Source organism: Solanum lycopersicum, chromosome 4 (genome assembly GCF_036512215.1).
Source record: "Solanum lycopersicum chromosome 4, SLM_r2.1".
Taxonomy (NCBI): domain Eukaryota; kingdom Viridiplantae; phylum Streptophyta; class Magnoliopsida; order Solanales; family Solanaceae; genus Solanum; species Solanum lycopersicum.
Genome location: NC_090803.1, coordinates 55,732,491 through 55,753,675, shown reverse-complemented (window position 1 = coordinate 55,753,675; position 21,185 = coordinate 55,732,491). Strand labels below are relative to the sequence as shown.

Here is a 21,185-nt window from a genome sequence, read left to right as displayed (position 1 = left end):
GCTTGTCTACAGTATAACTTCAGATTTTCACTAAAAGAAAGGTTTGTATGGTTAATGTTTATGGATGGACAATATTTTTTATTTTTACTATATTTGAATTAAGTGTTTCTATTAATATTCATGTTATTTTAATCTATAATCAAATTTTTTTTGTATTTAATCATTTTATTAATTGACTACAAAATTTAAGTCACGGATATTTAATTATTTTTTTGTGATAATATTTTATTGTGATTAAATTATAGTTTAAATAGAGAAAATAATATAATTGTCACTAATTATTTGAATTAGTGACAAAAACTAAGGTCACAATTAAATTTTAAATTTTTTTGCTAAATTACACAAGGATTAACCACAAATTCTGATTTGTCACTATTGCATCGACATGCTTTTTCGTGACAAAAAAATTTGGTGTCCAAAATTTAATTAATTTAGGACAAATGAGATTCGTCACACAATGGGTACATACTTAGTGACAAAATAATGTGTGTCTAAGAACTTTAAATTCGTCACTAATACTTATTTTTTTTGCGGGAAATTTTAGTGGATAAAACTTTGTCACGAAATTTTATGTTTCGTCCTTGAAAGTATGTGCTTCATGTATTTCAATAAAAAATATAATTTTCATCACAAAAGGTGAACCATTGGTGACGAATCTCATGTCATAGCTAATAATTTTGTAGCTATATATGGTGTGGAATAAACTAAAGTTTTTGCTCCAGTTCATGACACAATTAGAATTGTAATTGCCTTCGCGGCACAAAATTTGTGGCCTATCTTTTAGTTGGATGTCAAATCAACTTCCCTACATTAATACTTGGACGCAGAGGTATTTATTGATAAAACTTCTAGTTATATCAAAATTGAAACTGTGCATAAAGTAGAGAAGTTAAAAAAACTCTTTTTGGACTAAAACAAGATGCGCGAGCTTGATATATTCACGTTGAGACTTATTTTTTAAAATTTGGTTTCCTGAAATGTCCATATGAGTATTCTCTCTTTGTTAAGATTTAAAAATCTAGGAAAATATTCATAGTGTGATTAAATGTTGATGTTCTGTAGGGGAGATATAAAATCTGTGAGTTGTCTACACACATGCTTTATGTTGTTCTCAAAGGCTTCAGGACTGGTGGCAAATGTAGATAAAAATAGTGTTTATTTTGGAGGAATCACGCAGTCTGTTGAAGATCAAATACTGAAAGGACTACGGTTTATCAAGGGAGAAATACCTTTTTAATACTTAGGGGTACTAAAAGAATTTATATAGTTCAATAGAAGCCTTTGATAGACAAGATGTTGAGTAAAGCCAACAACTGGGCTACCCAATTTCTATCCTATGTTGGAAGGGCACAATTGCCTAAGAAGATCCTGCATGTTAAAAGTATTTGTAGAAGGTTTCATTGTATATGGAATGTTGAGATTGTACAAAAATCACTTATTGCCAAGGAGAAATCATGTTGGTCAAAAGAAGCAAAGAAAGCACTTATTGCCTTGCCTAAGGAGTATGGGTCATACAGAAGAAAGAAGTGTCGTTGATTGTACAAAGGATCTTCAAGGAACACAAACATCTCCAGGTAGCTGGATATAATGAAAAAACTTTGTTGCTTATGGACCAGTACTCTATTAGGAATGTGTATAAGAAGATGAAAGGAAATATGGGGAAAGTGGAGTGGAGAAAGTGGTCTTGGAAAACTATGGGGCACCAAAATGGCTATTCATACTATATATTGCATTAATTTAAAGGGCTATCAACAAAAGTCGGATTAGCTAAATGGGGGATAGAAACAACCCGTGTGTCAAATGGATCATGAAGACATTTATCATCTATTCTTTGATTGTAGGATCTCAACATGCTAGATTAGGAAGTGGACTACAACAACTCGATGTATATTACTAAATGCATAGAGATAAATTTTCAAATGATAATGCTTGGGGCTTTATGTCCAAGCCTGTTGGTTGGTTATTTTGATTGCTTACTTTGGTAAATAAAATACTTTTTTTACCAAAAAAAAAAATATGTTGATGATCTTATATTTACTGGGAATGATAGTGCCATGTTTTTTCTGCTTTTAACAAATCTATGATGGTTGAATTTGAGATGAGATGCAATATTTTTTCAGCTCCTGCTCTACTCCATCTACATTACTTTTCATTTCTATAATTTCGTAGATGGATAATAAAGAGCACAAAATATTAATATTTTGTTAGGTTGTGGAGCCTGATTAATATTTGATGTACTTTCATATATTAATGTTCACGCGGAACTAAATACTCTGAGATGACAAAGCAAGTGGGAGTTGAGGTTGAGTTGGAGAAGAGTAACCCCAGAGATGTTGAAGCAGATACTCAACCAACTCCTATGAAGAATCTGAAGTAGAGCAAGTTAAACCTGAGCAGGTGTTAGGAGATCATCCAGAACCATCAGGGCACCATATAGATATTCACCTTCATAACACTATCTATTGCTGACTGATGAGAGGGAACCAGAGTCTTTTGATGAGGCCCTACAAGTGGAGGATTCTAGTAAGTGGGAGCAAGCCATGGATGATGAGATGAAGTCACTTGAGAAGAACGACACATGGGTGTTGACTGAGTTACCTGCAGGGAAGAGAGCTTTGCTGAACAAGTGGATGTTCATAATCAAGACTGAACCAGATGGCAAAAGAAGATTCAAGACTCGTTTAGTTGTTAAAGGATATTCACAAAGGAAAGGTATTGATTATGCTGAATATATTTTCTCTTGTTGTGAAGTTAACCTCTATTTGAATTCTGTTGAGTATTGTTGCATCGGAGAATTTGCATCTAGAGCAAATGGATGTAAAAACAACGTTTTTACATGGAGATATGGACAAAGAGACCTGTGTGCAGCAACCGGAAGGATTTGTGGTTCCAGGCAAGGAACACATGGTGTGCGAGCTCACTAGGAGCTTGTATGGACTAAAGCAAGCACCAAGGCAGTGGTACAAGAAGTTTGACTCTTCATGACCAAGGGTGGATTCTGCAAAGCTGAAAAGGATCAGTGTTGTTACCTCAAGAAATACACTGATTCATATGTATTTCTACTCTTGTATGTGGATGATATGTTAATTGCAGGATCTAGTTTGAGGGAGATTAATAATCTGAAGACAAGGTTGTCTGTAGCATTTGAGATGAAAGATTTGGGTCCAGCAAAGTAGATTTTGGGGATGAGGATTCTCGCGATAGATCTGCTGGCACTTTAAATCTATATCAGGAGTTGTACATTGAGAAGGTGTTTAGAAGATTCAGTGTTAATTATGCTAAACCCTGGACTACTCCATTGTAAAATCACTTTAAATTGTCAAAGAAGCAGTCACCCAAGACAACCGAGGAGCGTGAGCATATGTCACTTGTTCCATCTGCCTCAGCAGATGGGAGTTTGATGTATGCTATGGTCTGCACTAAACCTGATATAGTACATTCAGTTGGAGTTGTTAGCAGGTACATGACAAACCCGGGGAAAGAGCATTGGGAAGATGTGAAGTGGCTTCTGAGATTTATGAGAGGTACATTCAGTACTGCACTTTGTTTTGGAAAAGGCACGGTGACTCTACAGGGTTTTGTGGATGCTAATCTTGGTGGGGATGTGGACTCGAGCAAGAGTACATCTGGGTACATTTACACCATAGGTGGAACAACAGTGAGTTGGATGTCCAGGCTTCAGAAGTGTGTTTCTCTTTCATCTACTGAAGTTGAGTATGTGGAAATAGCTGAAGCTGGGAAAAAATGATATGGCTGGCAGGCTATCTGGAGGAATCGGGCAAGAAGCAGAGCGAGAAGATTCTTTACTCAGATAGCTAGAGTGCAATACAATTGGTGAAAAATCCAGTCTATCATTCGAAGACAAAGCACATCAGAAGGCGGTACCATTTCACTCCAAGGGCAGTGGAAGATGGTGATATGGGCTTGGAGAAGATAGAGGGTGGAAAGAACTCGACAGACATGCTGATGAAATGTGTTGATGTTTGGAAACTGGGGTTATGCAAAACCTCGGTTAGTCTTCTTTATTTGTTGCTATAGATGTTGCGGTGCGGTAAAGATATTGATGAAGAAGATATTTTTTTTGAGAATGTATTTTTTGGATGATTGAATCAGTCACCAAGTGGGAGAATTGTTAGGTTCTGAAGCCTGATTAATATTTGATGTACTGTCTGTCATATATTATTTTGTACTATTTATTCTCCATTTATTCTCTGTAACTAAATACTCTGAATTATTAATATATACCACACTGCCATGGAAGTTTACCCACCGGGTGTTACCACGAAATATTGGTCTCTGTCTTTCTCTCTCTAGATCTCTCATCTCTCTCTCTGTCAAAAGTTCTTGTATTCTTCATTTATTAAGTGTATGTGTGTGGATTCGAACCTAACATTTTTCCCCAAAGATGATGTCTGAATAGCTCCACACACATCAATGTAAAGCAATTCAAGTTTTTTAGCTGTCCTCCAGGTAGAACTTTTAGGAACTGCTTTACTGTGTACCTTACCATTTGAGATGTATAAAAATTTTTAATGTGAGTTCTCAAGTAAATCCTTAGTCAATCAAATTTCATACATATACTTAAAAGTAACATAGTTAAAAATGCACATATCTTTTGTACCACAATGATGACTCTCCCGGACTTGGAAAATTTGCACTATCAAACTTGTCGTCCTACAGGAAAAGTTTCATCCACCATTTCTTCTTTAACAATCAAAGTATCTTCAGAGTCAAAAACCAATGATAAGGAACAACCTTTGGACATAACTTGGCTAACACATAAAAAGTTACATGCTAAACAAGCTGTTGAGTTTCTCACTATGGTCAAGATCAAGCTGACAACAAACACACAACTAGAGAAAAGAAACCACAAATTATGAAAATACCTCAATTTTTATTTCGTGAGTTTTGTTATTATTGAGTGTGCCTCTATATGGATGTGTTCTCTTCTTTTATCCTTTCTTTTCTCTTTATGATAGGTGTGTGGTTGTATAATTGTTCTACCCTTATTTTCTTAATTCACCGAAATTCCAAGCTTTGGTTTCCTAGGTAAGATATCATATTATTTCGGAGAAATTAAAATGTTTTCTGGTTATTTGCTAATGTAAGGAATTGGCAACTACAATTGTAATTTTTGAGTAAATATCAAATGCACAAATATAATACATATAACTTAATGAACTGTTCGCTTGGTTATTTCGATATTTAAAGAGAGATAGTGTAGTATTATTGCATAAACATATTACACATAAAGAAGACGACCGATATGCTTCCGCTGTATGAATGTTCCATCTTCAGCGGCGTTCACTAGAGGAGCAGATCCTTTAAATGGAAGCATGAAAGAATAGGTTACATATTTGACAGTATCAATAAGCATAACAACGAATATCCGGGAGATCGACTTCGGACGTATGACGCCATCACCATGAACAAGAACAGGTACTACCATGCAAGAATGTGGCTAGTTCTCTTGCTTTCCATTTTTTCCTGTTTGTTCTTCAGAAATGTTGTGAGAGGGTCAAGAAAGGGAGACTGGAGGCCCATTGAGGATCCTTCTATTTCTGGGAGGCGCGTGTCATTCTTCCTTTCTTCCATAGATGTATCTCTAGCAGAAGATGACGCATCAAACTCGAACACTTTTGTACACATGCCCGACCTCAACAAAGGTCTTGCCCGAATGAACACAAAAATGAATTAAAATACTGGAGAGCAGAAGGTTATTCCAAAACATGAATTAAGTATGACCCAAATAAGCAATTAAATGTTCCTAAATTCTCAAAGAAAACACTAGAGGAATTCGTTTAAACTAAAAAAAATTATGAATTAATAGTCAGTCTAGATTTAACAACACTTACCGGCAAAACCTTCAAGGTACCACTCATGCGTAGTTGACTTTGCATTCTCTCTCCCCTCGGATGCAAGAATGCTTTGTCTCATTGCAGGACTTTGATAAAGGTGAGGATGGATTCCTGGGATAGCAGGGGCTAAATCACCTGTGAGGCCCGCCTTTCTATTTTTCTTATCATCACTTCCATGAAATACCATGGCTTTCTCACTTGCCAATACAGATTGAATTATCAACTTCCCATCAATCTAAACAAGTTTATCATTCCTTGGGACATACAGAGAGGCTGCCAGAGGATCACTACCATTTCCCATATGAGTAAACTCATCTGCAACCTAATTGGTATTTTTCATATTGCTTTCACCCTGACCTCCCCGGCAACAATGGGAGCTATGATCTTTACCACTGTATTTCCCATAACAACAAGTCCGATTCACATGATCGTCAATAGTCAAAACTTTTCCAAGACATTTTTCATAAAATTCAATCAAAAAAGCTAGTTGGGTTCATTTGATTTGAGTCGAAACCTGAATCCAACCCGAGACAGTCTGGTAGATTATGGGTTTTGAAATGCATCATCATTGATAGGGTTTGAAAAATTATCATTGAATGATTTATCAAGAATGATGGCATCTGCTGTCAAATTAACATTTGGAAATTCCATAGGGAAATCTTCAACATTTTCTTGGTATGTTGTGATCATGTGTAGGGCGTAAAAAGTACGGTCAAGAGGTATAGCTGCAAGACCGCCGAACACGTGATGAAGTTCGGTTCTTCCGCCGGTGGTGGATCGGCCATATCTAGAGTTCTTCAGCAATTGATAAGAGATTTAGGGAGAGACAGGGTAGGAATAGAAAAGAAACTTAAAGTTACTTTTCTTTTATAGTTTAATTTTTCGACGATCTTGAGATTGACCTATTAGATTTAGTAGTTATCATATCTAAGAAATAAAAATTTAGATTCTTGAAGTTTCAAAATTATTTTTGTAAGATTGTTTTAGTTGGTAATATTAATCATATTTTTAGTGTACTTTTACTTTTATTTAGTTTAATATAAAATGTTAGTTTTTTCTTTGGGTGGGGCACATCATTAAGACGACAAAGTGAAAAGACATTTTTATATATTCAACATATGCTCCTTAAATTAAAATTCTTCTTTATTTTGTAAAATTCCATATCAAAATAAGATTAGACAAATCTATATCTATATTTTTTTATCAGTCTATACTACCTAACTTAAAACACCAAATGTAATATATCTTTTTGTTTTTTATTTATTTATGTGTATTATACTATATTATACTAAAGACACACACATTTTGACATTGAAGGTTATGATATTTTCGAAGAGTTTTAACTTTGCAGATGTGTTGTGAGCTTTTAGAAGGGTTGTGACTCTTCTATAGGGTTATGACTTTTAGGAAGAGTTGTAACTTTTCCGAAGAGTGGTGACATTTCCGAAGAGTTATGACTTTTCTAATGAGTTGTGACCTTTTTGAAGGGTTGTGAGTTTTCTATAGCGTTGTGACATCTCTTTGATAACACACAATACATAGTTTTTTATACGCTACTCTTTGTTGCATATAAAAATAGGGGCTTCCTCAAATTTTTAAACTACATTTTTAAAAAAATATTCATTCTTGTTCTTTTTAAAACATCTTATTTAGTATATCTTCTATTTTTTTATGATGGAAAAATAGTGTGGTACATGATTTGATATTCACGTGCAACGCACATGCATCAAAACTAGTATTATATAAGTGGGAAAAAAAGTTAAAAATCAAATATCAAAATACCTCTATAAAGTTGAATTACTACAATAATACCATTAATAACACATATTTAAATAAATAATAAAATATCTAATAAAGAAATTACAGTTACTTATTAAGTTTATCATATTTTTATTTTTTAAAAATTAAATTAATTGCCAATAATCATCAATTTTAGTTAGTCATGAATGACCAAATTGTGGAGAATTTAAAAAGATGCAAAAAATGTTCTATATAGACCAAATCTACATCTATATCTATATTTACCCTTAAAACATTTACTCCTAACATGAATGTTAAATTACTATAATATCCCTAACTTAGGTTATGACTTTTTTGATAAGTTGTCACTTTTCTTATAAGTTGTGATTTTTTCAAAGGGTTGTGATTTTTTAATAAGTTTTGACTTTTCAAAGAGATGTGGCTTTTTAATACGTTGTGACTTCTCGAAAAGGTCATGATTTTTCAAATAAGACACAAAAAATATTTATTCGTATTACTCTTTGTTGATTATAAATGGAGGGACTTCCTCCCATTTTCCAACCACAATTTTTCCTAATCTTCTACTCTTCTACTTCTTGAATTAATTTATTTTTTTTTTGTATAATTTATTGTCGTTAAGTGAATTTGATGTTTAGTGGAATATGAGGTACCACTATTCTGATGACAGATGTATCTTACCTATAGATCTGTTTTTAAGAGACGTTTTTGTTCCTTTTCTTCTTAAACCTTTGTTCTTCATTCATATTTTAGCCCTAACTATTTGGTGAGAACTTTGATTTGGAGAAAATATAGGGGTTAAATTGGGGCTCTCAATCTCTCCGTAGGGATATGTCGTTGCCGGCGACATAGTCTGAGAATTTCGTTGTCGGTGGAAAGGTGGTAATGGCACATCAATTTTGGGATGATAAGGGTGGAGAGATTTGGCATATGCTACCGTGTGTACGTGCGTGTGGTTGGAAAGCTTGCTATATATTGAGGGGGCTTTTGACCAATTTCTCTTCCTTTAGAACTTTCTTATGTAGCGCGCTTATGATTTTAAGTTTATTTTAGAGTTAAGGTATGGTTGTCCAAAATAAATTTGGTATGCAACCCATATTTTTATATAATTTTGTATTATTTTGTATTGTTATGGAATTTTATTCATTTATTTTTGTGTTATTATTCTTGTAAGTTCTACTCAATTGATAAAACTTTTATTAATACCTGATGACTTTGATAATAATTGAATAGTTTAGCAATATGTTTCTTTTTTAAATACAAGTAATTTAAATAAATGATTGCTAAAAGATTATCACATTGAAAAAAGATTTTGATTGTGTTACTTTATAGTCAATTAACATAGTGTTGTGAATTATCATGCCCGGAGGCTACTCCCTTGATGTAAATGGGACCTATGATCAGGAGTGACCCCAACCTAACCCTGAAGCTCACCTATCATAAGCATACTGAGAATCTCTAAGAAAAACATGAACTAATGCGGAAGCTAAATCAAGTGATACCTGAAGGTGGAGAATACCCAAAATTGATATGAATGTATATAGCTTGCTAAGGTTCAGAGATACTGCACATTCACTCAAAGATAAAGCTTAATCAACTACTATGTCTAAAATGACTCTACTTACTAGAGTTAATGGGACATGCCCAGCTAACCCTAGCAAAACTGAAAACTAAACTAAAAGATTGAATATGAAAAAGAAAATGTCTATTGTCCTTAAAGTATGATATGAGGACTCATCTTTGAAGCTACTGGATACATATCTATGCGTGATCTAGATACTGAATACTTGAACCTACGTCATGAAAGGATGTAGCTTAAAGTATGTGTTAGTACTTGGAATGTACTGGGCATGCAGGATAGAAATAATATTTGTACAAATATATAGGTCGAACAAAGCATAACCGAGCAATGACATAATCTGAACATAATGAAGATACCAAATTTTTAACTGACAAATGAGTTAAATGTAATCAACAAGTATTGGTTATGAACATGACATGTGTGAGACTGAATACTAAACTAGAAACTGTAAACCTAGTCAAATGCACTAGAGTCTGATTGTAGGAGATACTATAAATCAACATAAAAGCACATGAGCCAAGACCAATGTCCGATGTATACGCCTTATGGATATAACCAAATATACCTTGCTATGAGTATAAAGGCATGACTGGCTTGATCACTAAATTTGATGCCCAATTGAGCGGACTTACAATCCTACGGGGGCATCTAGTTCTGGGACTATGAGGGTAGTCTGAACTCTAGTCCAACTTGGTGCTAATTCTACTTACAATGTAATATTCAATCTGAGGAATGTTTATTTGTTTAACTTGCCTAGCAAGTTTAATTCATGAACTAAGAAAATCTACACTACAAGAGTTTTGAGTTTCATGAAAGAAACCAAGCAACGTTTCTAGAAAACATGATAATTTGATTAAGAATACTATAACAACTAATTCACAACAATTCACAAGGTTTTAGAAAACCCTAGGTCGAAACAATATATAAAGAATCAAGAATCTAACCGAATTGTAGGGACCTAGTAGACGCAAGAAATCCACCAGTAAAATCCCACATACCTGGTGACAAAATCCAAAATCAAATCCTCTGATTTTGGGGGGTGGAACTTGAAGAATACCTTTTGCTTGTTCTGGAGAGGTTGGTAGACCTTCATCTTCATTTTACTCTATGTTTTGTCGAATTTTGGTCAATAATCGATTAGGGTAAGTTCCGACTAAATTACTAGGCTTAGACTGAGTAAAATGACATAGTTTAGGAGTTAAACAACACAATTTAAATGTCCAACACGTAGGGAAAAAGACCAAAATGACCCTAATTTAAAATTTAACGGAGGCCAAACTAGGGTGCCACTAACGGTCCGTCATTCAGACCACGACCAGCTAAGTGGGTTGATAATTGTAATGAATCATTTGTTTACAACTTCATGAAATTGGGACATAATATCTACTCCTTTAATAAGTATATGTATGTAATTAAAAAAAATTAAAATTATGTACATGTGGACGAATATATAATTTTTAATTTACAATTTTATACTGGCTACAAATTGTACATAGTAAAACGTGCATCCCACGTTCCCAAAACTAGTAAGATGCAAGGTTACATTCAAACTGAATAAAGAACAAAACAAATAAAAAATAAATTATTAACTTCCAGCCTGAAAAATTATAATAATGTAATGGGGCAATGGTCAAATATACTCTTATACTAAAGGAAATACTTTAAATATTATTTTCATTATACTCTTGCTCCAAATATACCCCTCATATTATACTTTGAGTCCAAATATATCCCTCTCATTATACTTTGATGCAAATATACCCTTATTTTTGACAGAAAAACATGTAACAAACTCAAAATAAAATTATTTACTCTCAATTTGCTTAGAAACTCACTTTAGTAACTCATTCCCTCCATTTTGAGCTGTTATTTTCATTTTCCCATTCATTTTCGATTGGGAAAATGCATAAGTACCACCTAGACTATGACCGAAATTACAAAGACACGCCTAAAATTAACGAGAGTCCTATTACCCCAAAACTAATTTATAATAGAATAAATACACCACAAACGCTGACATGTCCTAAAACGAATGCACACTCTCCTCAAGGCAAGTGATGAGTGCATAAATTGGACACATGTCATTTTTTAATTGGTCACTTTGTAATTAGGTAGTACACATAATTATTGATAATAAAACTTGTATATATTTAATGATTCTGTTTCTTTCTTTGTAAAATATTTATTTTAATTTCTTCACCTTGAATTTTTTTAATTTATTATCTTTTCACTTTTAATTATTTTTAATAAATTGTGTGTAATTTTTAGAAAATAATTTAAAACTGTCCTTTAATTTTAATGTTTTAATAGTTTTATGTTTTATTTGATTTTCTTCACGTATTTTCATATCCATACAAAATTAACTTATTTTGAATACAAGATATTTACAATCAAATCAAAACGAAAAAGACAAAAAAAATAAACTCAATAGAAAAATAAAATAGAAAAAATGAATGTAAGAAAAAAAATTATTTCGATACAAGGTAAAAAGATGTCAACTTAATTTAAATACAAGATAAATAATAAGAATTTTTTTCTTTGAAAAATTAAAATTTTATTTTTAAAAAAATTACAAAATATTAATTTTTTAAAAAATAAGAAATATTTTTAAATTTTTTAAAAAATATTTTCTAATTAAAAAAATTATTTATACACATAACGGGCGAGTGTGTACAAACACAACCAACTTGGGTGGTTAAAGGTGTCACATGAGCACAAAAGTTGCACAAAAATACGAATAAAATGAGCTCAGGGGTAATAGTATCTTAGTTATGTTTAAGTGGGTCTTTGCGATTTCGGTCAAAGGTTAAGAGATATTATGCATTATCCCTTCTCTATTTTTAATTTTTTGTACTAGAAATAATATAATATGCACATCACACATCATTGTGTTGAATTTTCACCTCGCAATTAAAAACCTTCAAATTTATTTCTATAAGGGGAAATGGACAAGTACCCCTAAACTATGACCGAAATTTCAGAAATACTCCTTAACTAAACTAAGGTTCTATTACCCCCCCCCCCCCGGATCTTAGTTTTATTGTAATTTTTTGCACCTTTTGTCTTACATGGCACACTCTGTGACTCTACGCAATTGAGGCGCGTGAGAGATATTTGAATACCACGTAAGTCAAAAAGGTGCACAAAATTACCAAAAAAAAAGTTTGAATACCACGTAAGCCAAAAAGATTCACAAAATTACAAAAAAGAGTTTAGGTGGTAATAGGACCTTAGTTTAATTAAGGTGTGTCTCTATGATTTCGGCCATAGTGTAGGGGTAGTTGTACATTTACCTTTCTATAAATTAATCATTGTACCCACATCTTCTTACTATTATAAAAGTACAAGAAAATTAATGAACGTAGGGAGTCATCGATTTTTGGATGCTGAAAATTCTTAGAACATATCTCAATAGTTTTTTTTTTATTAATATTGACACTTTTTAGAAGAGGTTAAACATGATAATTTTTTATTTAGAAAAACCTTAACTCAAAAGAAAGAAAAATCATTTTAGATTTTGAATACATAAGTTATTAGTTTCCTTTAAGATGATGCATAGAAAATAATTCAAGATGGAGGAAATGAGTTTCTTAAAAAAATTAAATATTTGAAATTCAAGATGGGTTATTTGATTTGAGCTTGTCACGTTTTTTTCGTTAAAATTGAGGGTAAATTTGTGTCAAAGTATAATCAGAAGGGTATATTTGGACTTAAAGTATAATGAAGTGTCTTTTTGAAATATTTCCAATAGAAGATGGTTAATATTTGAACATTTTCACTAATATAATTGTAAAAAATGTGGTGGGTAAAATTTAACTCTTTTCAAATTATGTATAATTGGATTTTAAAAAGAATACAAAAATTGTTCCTATATAAAGTAAGATATTTAATTCCTTAATTTGACTCAAAATGAGCACAAAATCAAATGTTCCTATATGAAGTCAGACATCTCTATAATCTCTATTTGTTAGTGGATACGATTGGTAAACTTTCTCCTTCTATTGTGTTTCTATATATGAGATTATATAAATATTTTCCCCTTTTGTTATAATTATTTTATTTCCTGTTTTGTGGTTAGGGTTGATATTTGAGATGTCTCTATTTTCAAATGTGATGAGTAGATTTTCTTGTTGTGTTGTGTTCCAAATTCTTATCCACCACCGTTCTACGCTTAATTCACCGACGTTAGCTTTAATTTGCCAAGGTAAGTTGTCCAATTTTTCTTTTTTGTTTTTACGCATTTAGATTTGTCTTTATTCAACAAAATAGGATTGTAATTTCCTTTTTTCTTCTATGTTCGGATCAAAGAGTCCTTTGTCCCGCTGCAGGACTTCGATAAAGGCTAGGATGGCTAAATCTCCAGGAACTGTGAGGTCTACCTCACCATTTTTCTTATCAGCATTTCCATGAGATATCATGGCTTTTTCACTTGCAAATAAAAACTGAATTATCGAGTTTCAGTAAATATTGACAAGTTTATCATTACTCGGTATGTACAAAGAGGCAAAAAGAGGATCACTACCATTTCCCACGTAAACAACTTATCTACAACTTTATTGGTATTTTTTTTAATTGATTTCACCCTGATCTCCTCAGCCACAATGTATGCGATGACCTGTTCCACTGTATTCCCAGAATTGCCAGTCCCATTAACATGCCCGTCAACAGTCAAAAACTCTTCCATAATGTTACCAAAAAATCCACTCACAAGAATCTCCACTCATAAATGGTTCCCTCATACCTCCATATCTCACTTTCAATGAAGGAATTAACCCACCTAACAGAAGCATGAAGAACAAAACACCAAGGAATCTAACAATAGAAACCTTCTTTGTTTTCACCTCACTCTTCTTTTTCTCCACTTTCTTGTTCCTTGTTGGCGTGGGCACTACTGCCTATCCTAGTCACTGTCCTAGTCGCTTCGTCATATAAGGTGGTTTATATGACATCCATGGAGGAGAATGGCGATAAATCCAGGGGGTGGCTGCACTAGAGGAGCTACACCAGTATCTCTAAGTTGTGCCTTTACAGTTACATTTTCTGCTGTTTCATTGGACATATTTGTATTCAAATGCTGAATAAAGTATTCTAACTCTTAAACATAATGCTTTTTTCATTGACTTGACAAGTGAGCACTTCCCCCGTTTTTCTAGCCATCTTCCTTTTTTCCTCATCATTACTAACATTATCACTCACGAAAAATATAGTGGATTTTTGGTGTTCCTTTACATTATTCGAGTCATCACTATGTTATTTCCTTTTCAACAAATAACTACAATTACATATAATTTAGCATTATATTTTTGTTCACAACTCCACCTTTTGCTGAATTACTTCCTATCTTCGGGGAAGAACGTACCAATCTATTAGAACTCAACAAATTATTCAACCCTTTTGAGAGATTGGAACCAAAATTCGCTGATGGCACGTTCAAGTACCCAGAGACATGGATAGAAATCTGGCGCAACAACACATACACTTTGTCCAAAAATCCTGAGCTGCTCCAACTACGAAGTAGCCCTGGCAATGACATGTCCTTAACAATCTCAACTAGCACTTCCTGATTGGGGGCAAAATTGCTCATTTCCTCCGACGTCAACTTGAAATTTCTAGAAGACTTGCTAAAATTCCTAATTAATTCACTCACAGGTTGACTAAAGCAATTAGGGTCCATTTGGAGTAGGTTTGATCCCGTAGCTTCCCCCTTGACAATCTCCTGAGGTTAACTTGATAGTTCCACAAGAATCATCAAAACTCCCTATCGATTGCCAAAGATATTTGCGTCCATCTGACCCGAGTCCAAACCTGACTCCGACCCAAGATAGTCAGGCATGTAACTAGGTGTTTGAAATGCATTATTATGGGTAGGGTTTCGAAAAGTATCATTAAATGATGCATAAAAAATGATGTCATCAGTTGAGATATCAATGTTCCAATATTTCATAGGAAAATCCTCAATATTTTCTTGATATGTTGCAGTTATGTGTACGGCATAAAAAGTATTTAGCAATTGATCATATATTTAGCGAGAGACAGAGTAAGAATAGAGAGGAACTTTGCATTTACTTTTGTTTTACATATTTATCTTTCGAGATTATTTAAATTGATATATCAGATATTGTAGATATCATATCTTAGAAACAAAAATTAAGATTCTTAAAGTTTCAAAAAAATAATATTTGTAAGGTAGTTTCATCAGTTGATTATGTGTATTTTACAAGTAAGAGGATACAAGAATCCACTTTTAAATGATCTAACCTTGAGGAATGATTGCTATTTTTCAATGAAGTAAGGAGTGTAAGTATGTGATCCAAGAACTATTTAGTTCTATTTTTTTTCTATGCCTCTATATTTCACACTTGGAAATTCATAATCTAGAGTTAAATGACTAGTATATCTTTTAAAAATGAATCTTTCTAGTTAAATCAAGAACACTAGTCTAACAGGTAATTAAGAAAGAAAGTTGAATTTTAGAAAACGTCAAAGCAACATACTTTTTACGTTCTACACATGACCAAAACATACTTTTTATGTCCTAAACATGACTGCGACATTTGAGCAAAAACATCGATAATTTCCTATGAAATTTTAGAACTTTGATTTCTCAATTAATTATATTATTTTTTATGCATCATTTGATAATACTTTTCCAAACCCTACCAATGATGATGCATTTCCAAACCCTAAGTACCTTCCTAACTGTCTCGGGTCAAATCTAGGTTTTACATCAGATTAGATGGACCCTAATAGCTTTCGTCAACCTTGGTGTCAACTGATGGGGAATTTTGACGATGCATCTTGAACATTGAAGTCAACCGCAGGATATTGTCTCGGGAATCTCTAGGATCGAACCCATTCCAGATGGGTTTTGATTGCTTATGTTCACCTGGGAATGAATTGGTTGGAAATTTTAGCGATTCTGTTAGAAATGTTAAGTTGACATTGAAGGAAATAAGCAATTTTGCCGGAAATCAGGCAGTGGGAGGTCTGATGGTTATGGAGCAGCTCAATATTTTTGGATGAAGTGCCTCCTTTATTGAACCATGTTTCCACGGATGTCTCCGGGTACTTGAATGTTCCATCTCCAAATCGAAGAAATTTGTCAGATTCGAAGAAATAGGTACATTCTTCTCCGAATTTAGGAAGTAATTAAGTAAAAGGTGGAGTTGTAAAAAATAAACTCAATGCTAATATAAGTAACCGTAGCTATTTTGTTGAAAAGGAAGAAGGGTAGTGAAGACTCAAACAATGTAAGCAAAAACCAAAAATTCACTATACTTACCTTGAGTGGCATTGTTAATAATTTATGAGGATAAAAAGAGGATTTCTAGATTATTAGGAATAAGGAAAGTGTTCACTTGGCAAGGAAGATACAAATGCATTATGTGGAGGAATTATAGTATAAAGTTAGCGTACTTCATTCAAATGTTACTTCATTCAACATTTGAATGTAAAGATATTTTATGAAATGGCAGAAAATGTAACTCTAAAGGCACAACTTGGAGAAAATGGTGAACTTCCTCAAGTGTCACCACTTCTGGAATGTATCCCCATCCTTTTCTAATGGATGTCACTATACAACCTTGTATGATGAAGCCACAACGAACATAAGTTCCATTGGTTCCCATTCCAAAGTTTAAACTACAAGCAGTAGTGCCCGTGCCAAAAAGTAGAAAGGAAGTGGAGAAAAAGAAGATTAGGTGAAAACAGAGAAGATTGCTAGTTTTAGATTCCTTGGTGTGTTGTTGCTATTTATGCTTCTCTTTAGTGAGTTGGTTCCTTTATTAAAGGTGATATATAGAGGTATGAGGGAACCATTTCTAAGTGGAGATTATTGTGAGTTGACTATTGATGGGCCTGTGAATTGGACTGGATATTCTCGAAAATGCGGTGGAAAAAAGCATATCTCACTTTGTGGATAGGGAGGTCAGGTTGAAAGAAATCAGAGAAGCACCAATAAGGCTGTAGATGAGTTTGTTTACGTGGGTTGTGGTTGTGATCATATGGCGGACTTTTTGTATGTCCCGAGGAATGATACACTTTTAAGGATATGCAGGGGATATTTTTAAAAGGTTCAAGCCTGTACCAACCCACTAGTTCACAATGAAAAGTTTTCAAAGTTTGAATGAAGTTAAGGCTGATCTAACAATTTATAGAAGTATAATTAGTATTGTGCTGTATTTGGCAGCAACAAGACCTTATCTCTTGTTCGCGACAAGTTGAGGTTTATGTTGGATCATTTTGGTGTTGCTAAACGAACATTGAGATATATCAAAGGAACTGTTGATTATGGTATTTGGTTCATAAAGGAAGAGCAACAAAAATTGATGGGTTATTCAGGTAGTAATTGGGCAGGAAGCTTGATGATATGCTTTTGCAAAGAAGAAATAAGTGGTTGTTTAATCTTCTGCAAAATCAGAACACATTGTCGTTGCTGGTGCAACTAATCAAGCTATTATGAGTGATTTGGAGAAAAATCTTATTGAATTTATTGTCATTAACAATGATGACATCTCAACAATAATTATGGTGCATATGAAAATGCAGTTTCATTCTATTCAGGCAAGCAGAAAAGGATGGATAGTTACACTTGTTCATTGCAGCTTAGATCAATAGATTGCAAACATAATGATCATGGCTCTTCCTAAGGGAAATTTTGAAGTTCTAAGGGATACGTTGGGAGTATCTAAGAAAAATATAAAGGAGGAGTGTTTGAAAATGAAAAATTCTTTTAATGGTTCTTTGTAAAGGAAAAGTAGTCCTTGTTTTATGGAATATGTCTTGTAACAACACACACTAGTGGTTCGATAGGAATGGTCTACTAACTTTTTAAAAAGTTTTGATAGCTCTGTGTGTGTTTGCCTTCTGTAATTTTAGAGTCAATGATGACTACGACAAAGGCAGAGTGAGAGATTTCAAAAAATCCAATGTAGAATGTTATTGTTGCTATAAATTTAGTAACTGTCATTCTGAATGTCGTACTAGGCTGCCTAATGAGAAAGAAGAAATGTCAAATTTTGTTGAGGATAAGGAAGGAGAAACCTTGTTAATGGCAATTCCTGCTAAAGTGAGCCTGGGGAGAAAGTTATTTGGTACATATGTGAATACCTACTGTAGTAATAATATGACTGAAAGTAAGTCTCTTTTACTAATTTAAGTGAAAACTTTTGGTCAACAGATAGTTTTGGTGATCTAACAATAGTGAATGTGATGGGAAAGGGTACAATATCAATTTTAGAACAAAAAATAAGTGTGTGGAAATCATATCAAATTTGTTGAGTGTTGGACCCATCAGCTGTTACAAAAAAAGGTATGCCATCAGGTTAAGTAATAATATATGTTAGATTTCTTGTCCCCAAATGAGTTATTGATTTTCTGAAAATGAGTCAAAACACATTGTTTCCTTTGAAGATTGAAAATGTTCGATCTTGCTACATGGCGGAAATGAAAATTCCTTCATGGCATTTTTTATATGGTCACTTGAATTTTGGTGGCTTGAATATCCTTCGAAGGAAGAGTATGGTAACGGGACTTCATGAAATTTTTGTTCCGTCTCAAGTTTGTGAAGAATGTGTTGTTGAAAAACAACGTCATTTAAATTTCCTAATAGTAAGCCATGGAGATTCAAGGAGGTATTAGGTCCATTACACTCGAACGTTAGTAGGCTATTAACACCAATCTCTAATGGGGGAAAAGGTATTTTATTACCCTTATTGATGATTATTCGTGTTAGACTTAGGTATATATTCTGAAAGAAAATTTGGAGGCTTTTAATGTATTTAAAAGCTTCAAAGTACGTGTGGAGAATGAGATTGGAAGGGCCATTAAGAACCTTCAGATAGATCATGGAGGAGAATAATGCTCTAAGGTATTTGATGAATTTTGTGAGACTAGTTACATTTTAAAAGAGCTCACAACAACATATACACTGCAACAAAATGGTGTGACTGAGAGGAAGAACATAACCATTCTTAACATGGTTCGTAGCTTGCTGGCTCGGGGAAGAGTTCCAGAGGAATTTATGCCAGAATAGTGAAATGGAGTTGTTGGAATTTTGACCCCCAAATTTTCCTAAGAAACAAGTGTATTCTATATATTCCTTTATAGATTACAACAATTATATTTTTTGAAACAAATAAAATAATGACACAATATTTTATCGCGGAAAACCCCAACTCATCATATATTATTATAAGCATGAAGCTCAAAACTTAAAAGTTGAATTACCATTCTGCCCCTCTTATAAATTAAAACTTATATAATTTATATATATATATATATATATATATAATCTTCTTATTCTCATTTCATAATCTTGACCTTTAAAATTTCTAACATAAATGTAAATAAAAATAAAAATGAATAATTGTCAAGAAATTAAAATAGATTCATGTATCTTTAAAGTAAATTTTGTTCTACATTTTATTAAAATAAAAAAGATTAAAAAAAAACTTTTAAACAGAAAACCATTCATTTTCTGCATTGAATTTGAATGTAGAAATTGTTCCATCTTCCCATAATTATTAAATGTTTGAATTAGTTAGTTATCACCGGTATTTATTTCAATTTTAATGTTTTATCTCTTTCATCTTCCATGTTAGTAATAGTTTTTTCATATTCTTCACAAAATTTTATAAATTTGCAAAATATATACATTGATCAATCAAATTATCACTCAAACATTTAATTTCTTGACAGAAACAATGTTAGAAAAGCAATCATAAGACAATTTTATATATTTGTTTCTTCAAGCATATATAATTGCCCTTCTCCTTCACTTCTCAGTAATCCTTTTAGATTTGTAAACCTTTTTATAAGTGTCAATTTTGATGCCGAATTGATCCTTTTCCTAGCAAGTCGTTCCAGGTATGAAAAAGTTGGTGCAAAAAATATTATGCCTCTTTGGGTTTTGATAATTGTATGAAACTTTATTTGGGTATTAGAAATATGCCGATTGTACTCCCATAATTTATGTATTAATATATGTTAATTATTTTTTGGATTTATATGATACTTCTTTTAGGATGGGTTGTAATAATAATTGTGTCCTATACATTTTTACTAATATTTCTTGCAATTGTCTTGCTGAAAATCCCTTCATTTTTTTCTTTTGTATAAATTAATCATATATTTTTCTCGCTTTGTATATTTTGATAAATAGGATTGTTGAGTTGCAATTATTTGGGTCTTTTGATAGGCTAATCTCTTGAATTATATGTCATGAGTTTTTTTTTTTTTGTAATTCTGCTTCTTCAGTAGAGAAGATATGGGATTAAATTATGAATTAGGAATTCTTTATAGTAGTGTTTCATATGCTTTTAAGTATGTAGTGCGAAGGATGATGACTCAAAAATTGTATTTAGAAAGTTATACTATAAAGTAAAGTCATAAGTTTTACATCGACTTTGTTGTTTATGTGATACAAATAATTAATAAATAAGAGTAAACAAAATAATTAATAAATAAGATTAAAAATTCAATAAGTGAAGCAAGTTGTTGTTGATACTCTTCTCTTTAAGGACTATGTAGTATAGCTTTTCATGTTAAATTTTTTATTTCATCTTGTTTGACTTGTGCAAATTAGGTATGCTAAGTTTCATTATGCTTTTAAGTGACTTGTACAAATTAGGTATGCTAAGTTTCATTATGCTTTTAAGTGTAAACTTGGATTATCATTTTACCTCTATGCTAAATTAAATATCTAACTAATTAAATAGTAAACAATATCATATATATTATACTAAATACTAAAAGTGAAAAGATGTTAAAAGTAAAAAATTGAATAGACTTTTAATTGCAATAAAATGAGAAAAACATTAACAAAGATGAAAGATCAAATATCAACACTTCTCATTTAATTTCTACAAATTAAATTTTAAAACTTCATCTTCCATTCTCTCATATTGAATGAAGGGAAAAATTGGTCTGCAAACAATAAATTATGCAATCGGTAATATCTTATAAATCATAAGAAATCGTAGTATTCA

The 21,185-nt window shown here is 32.6% G+C and overlaps 1 long non-coding RNA gene across 3 annotated transcripts in view; it reads right to left on the bottom strand.

The window, feature by feature from the left end:
• Positions 1-5,131: 5,131 nt before the first annotated feature.
• LOC101249171 (uncharacterized) overlaps positions 5,132-21,185 on the bottom strand; it is a 31,054-nt gene continuing 15,000 nt past the window's right edge. For 2 of the 3 annotated variants that reach the window (XR_011220767.1, XR_011220765.1), the window contains 2 exons: positions 5,856-10,303; positions 5,132-5,668 (listed from right to left, as the gene is read on the bottom strand). This is a non-coding gene — a long non-coding RNA (uncharacterized lncRNA). The remainder of the gene's footprint in view (positions 5,669-5,855; positions 10,304-21,185) is intronic. The other variant, XR_011220766.1, reaches the window with a different exon arrangement.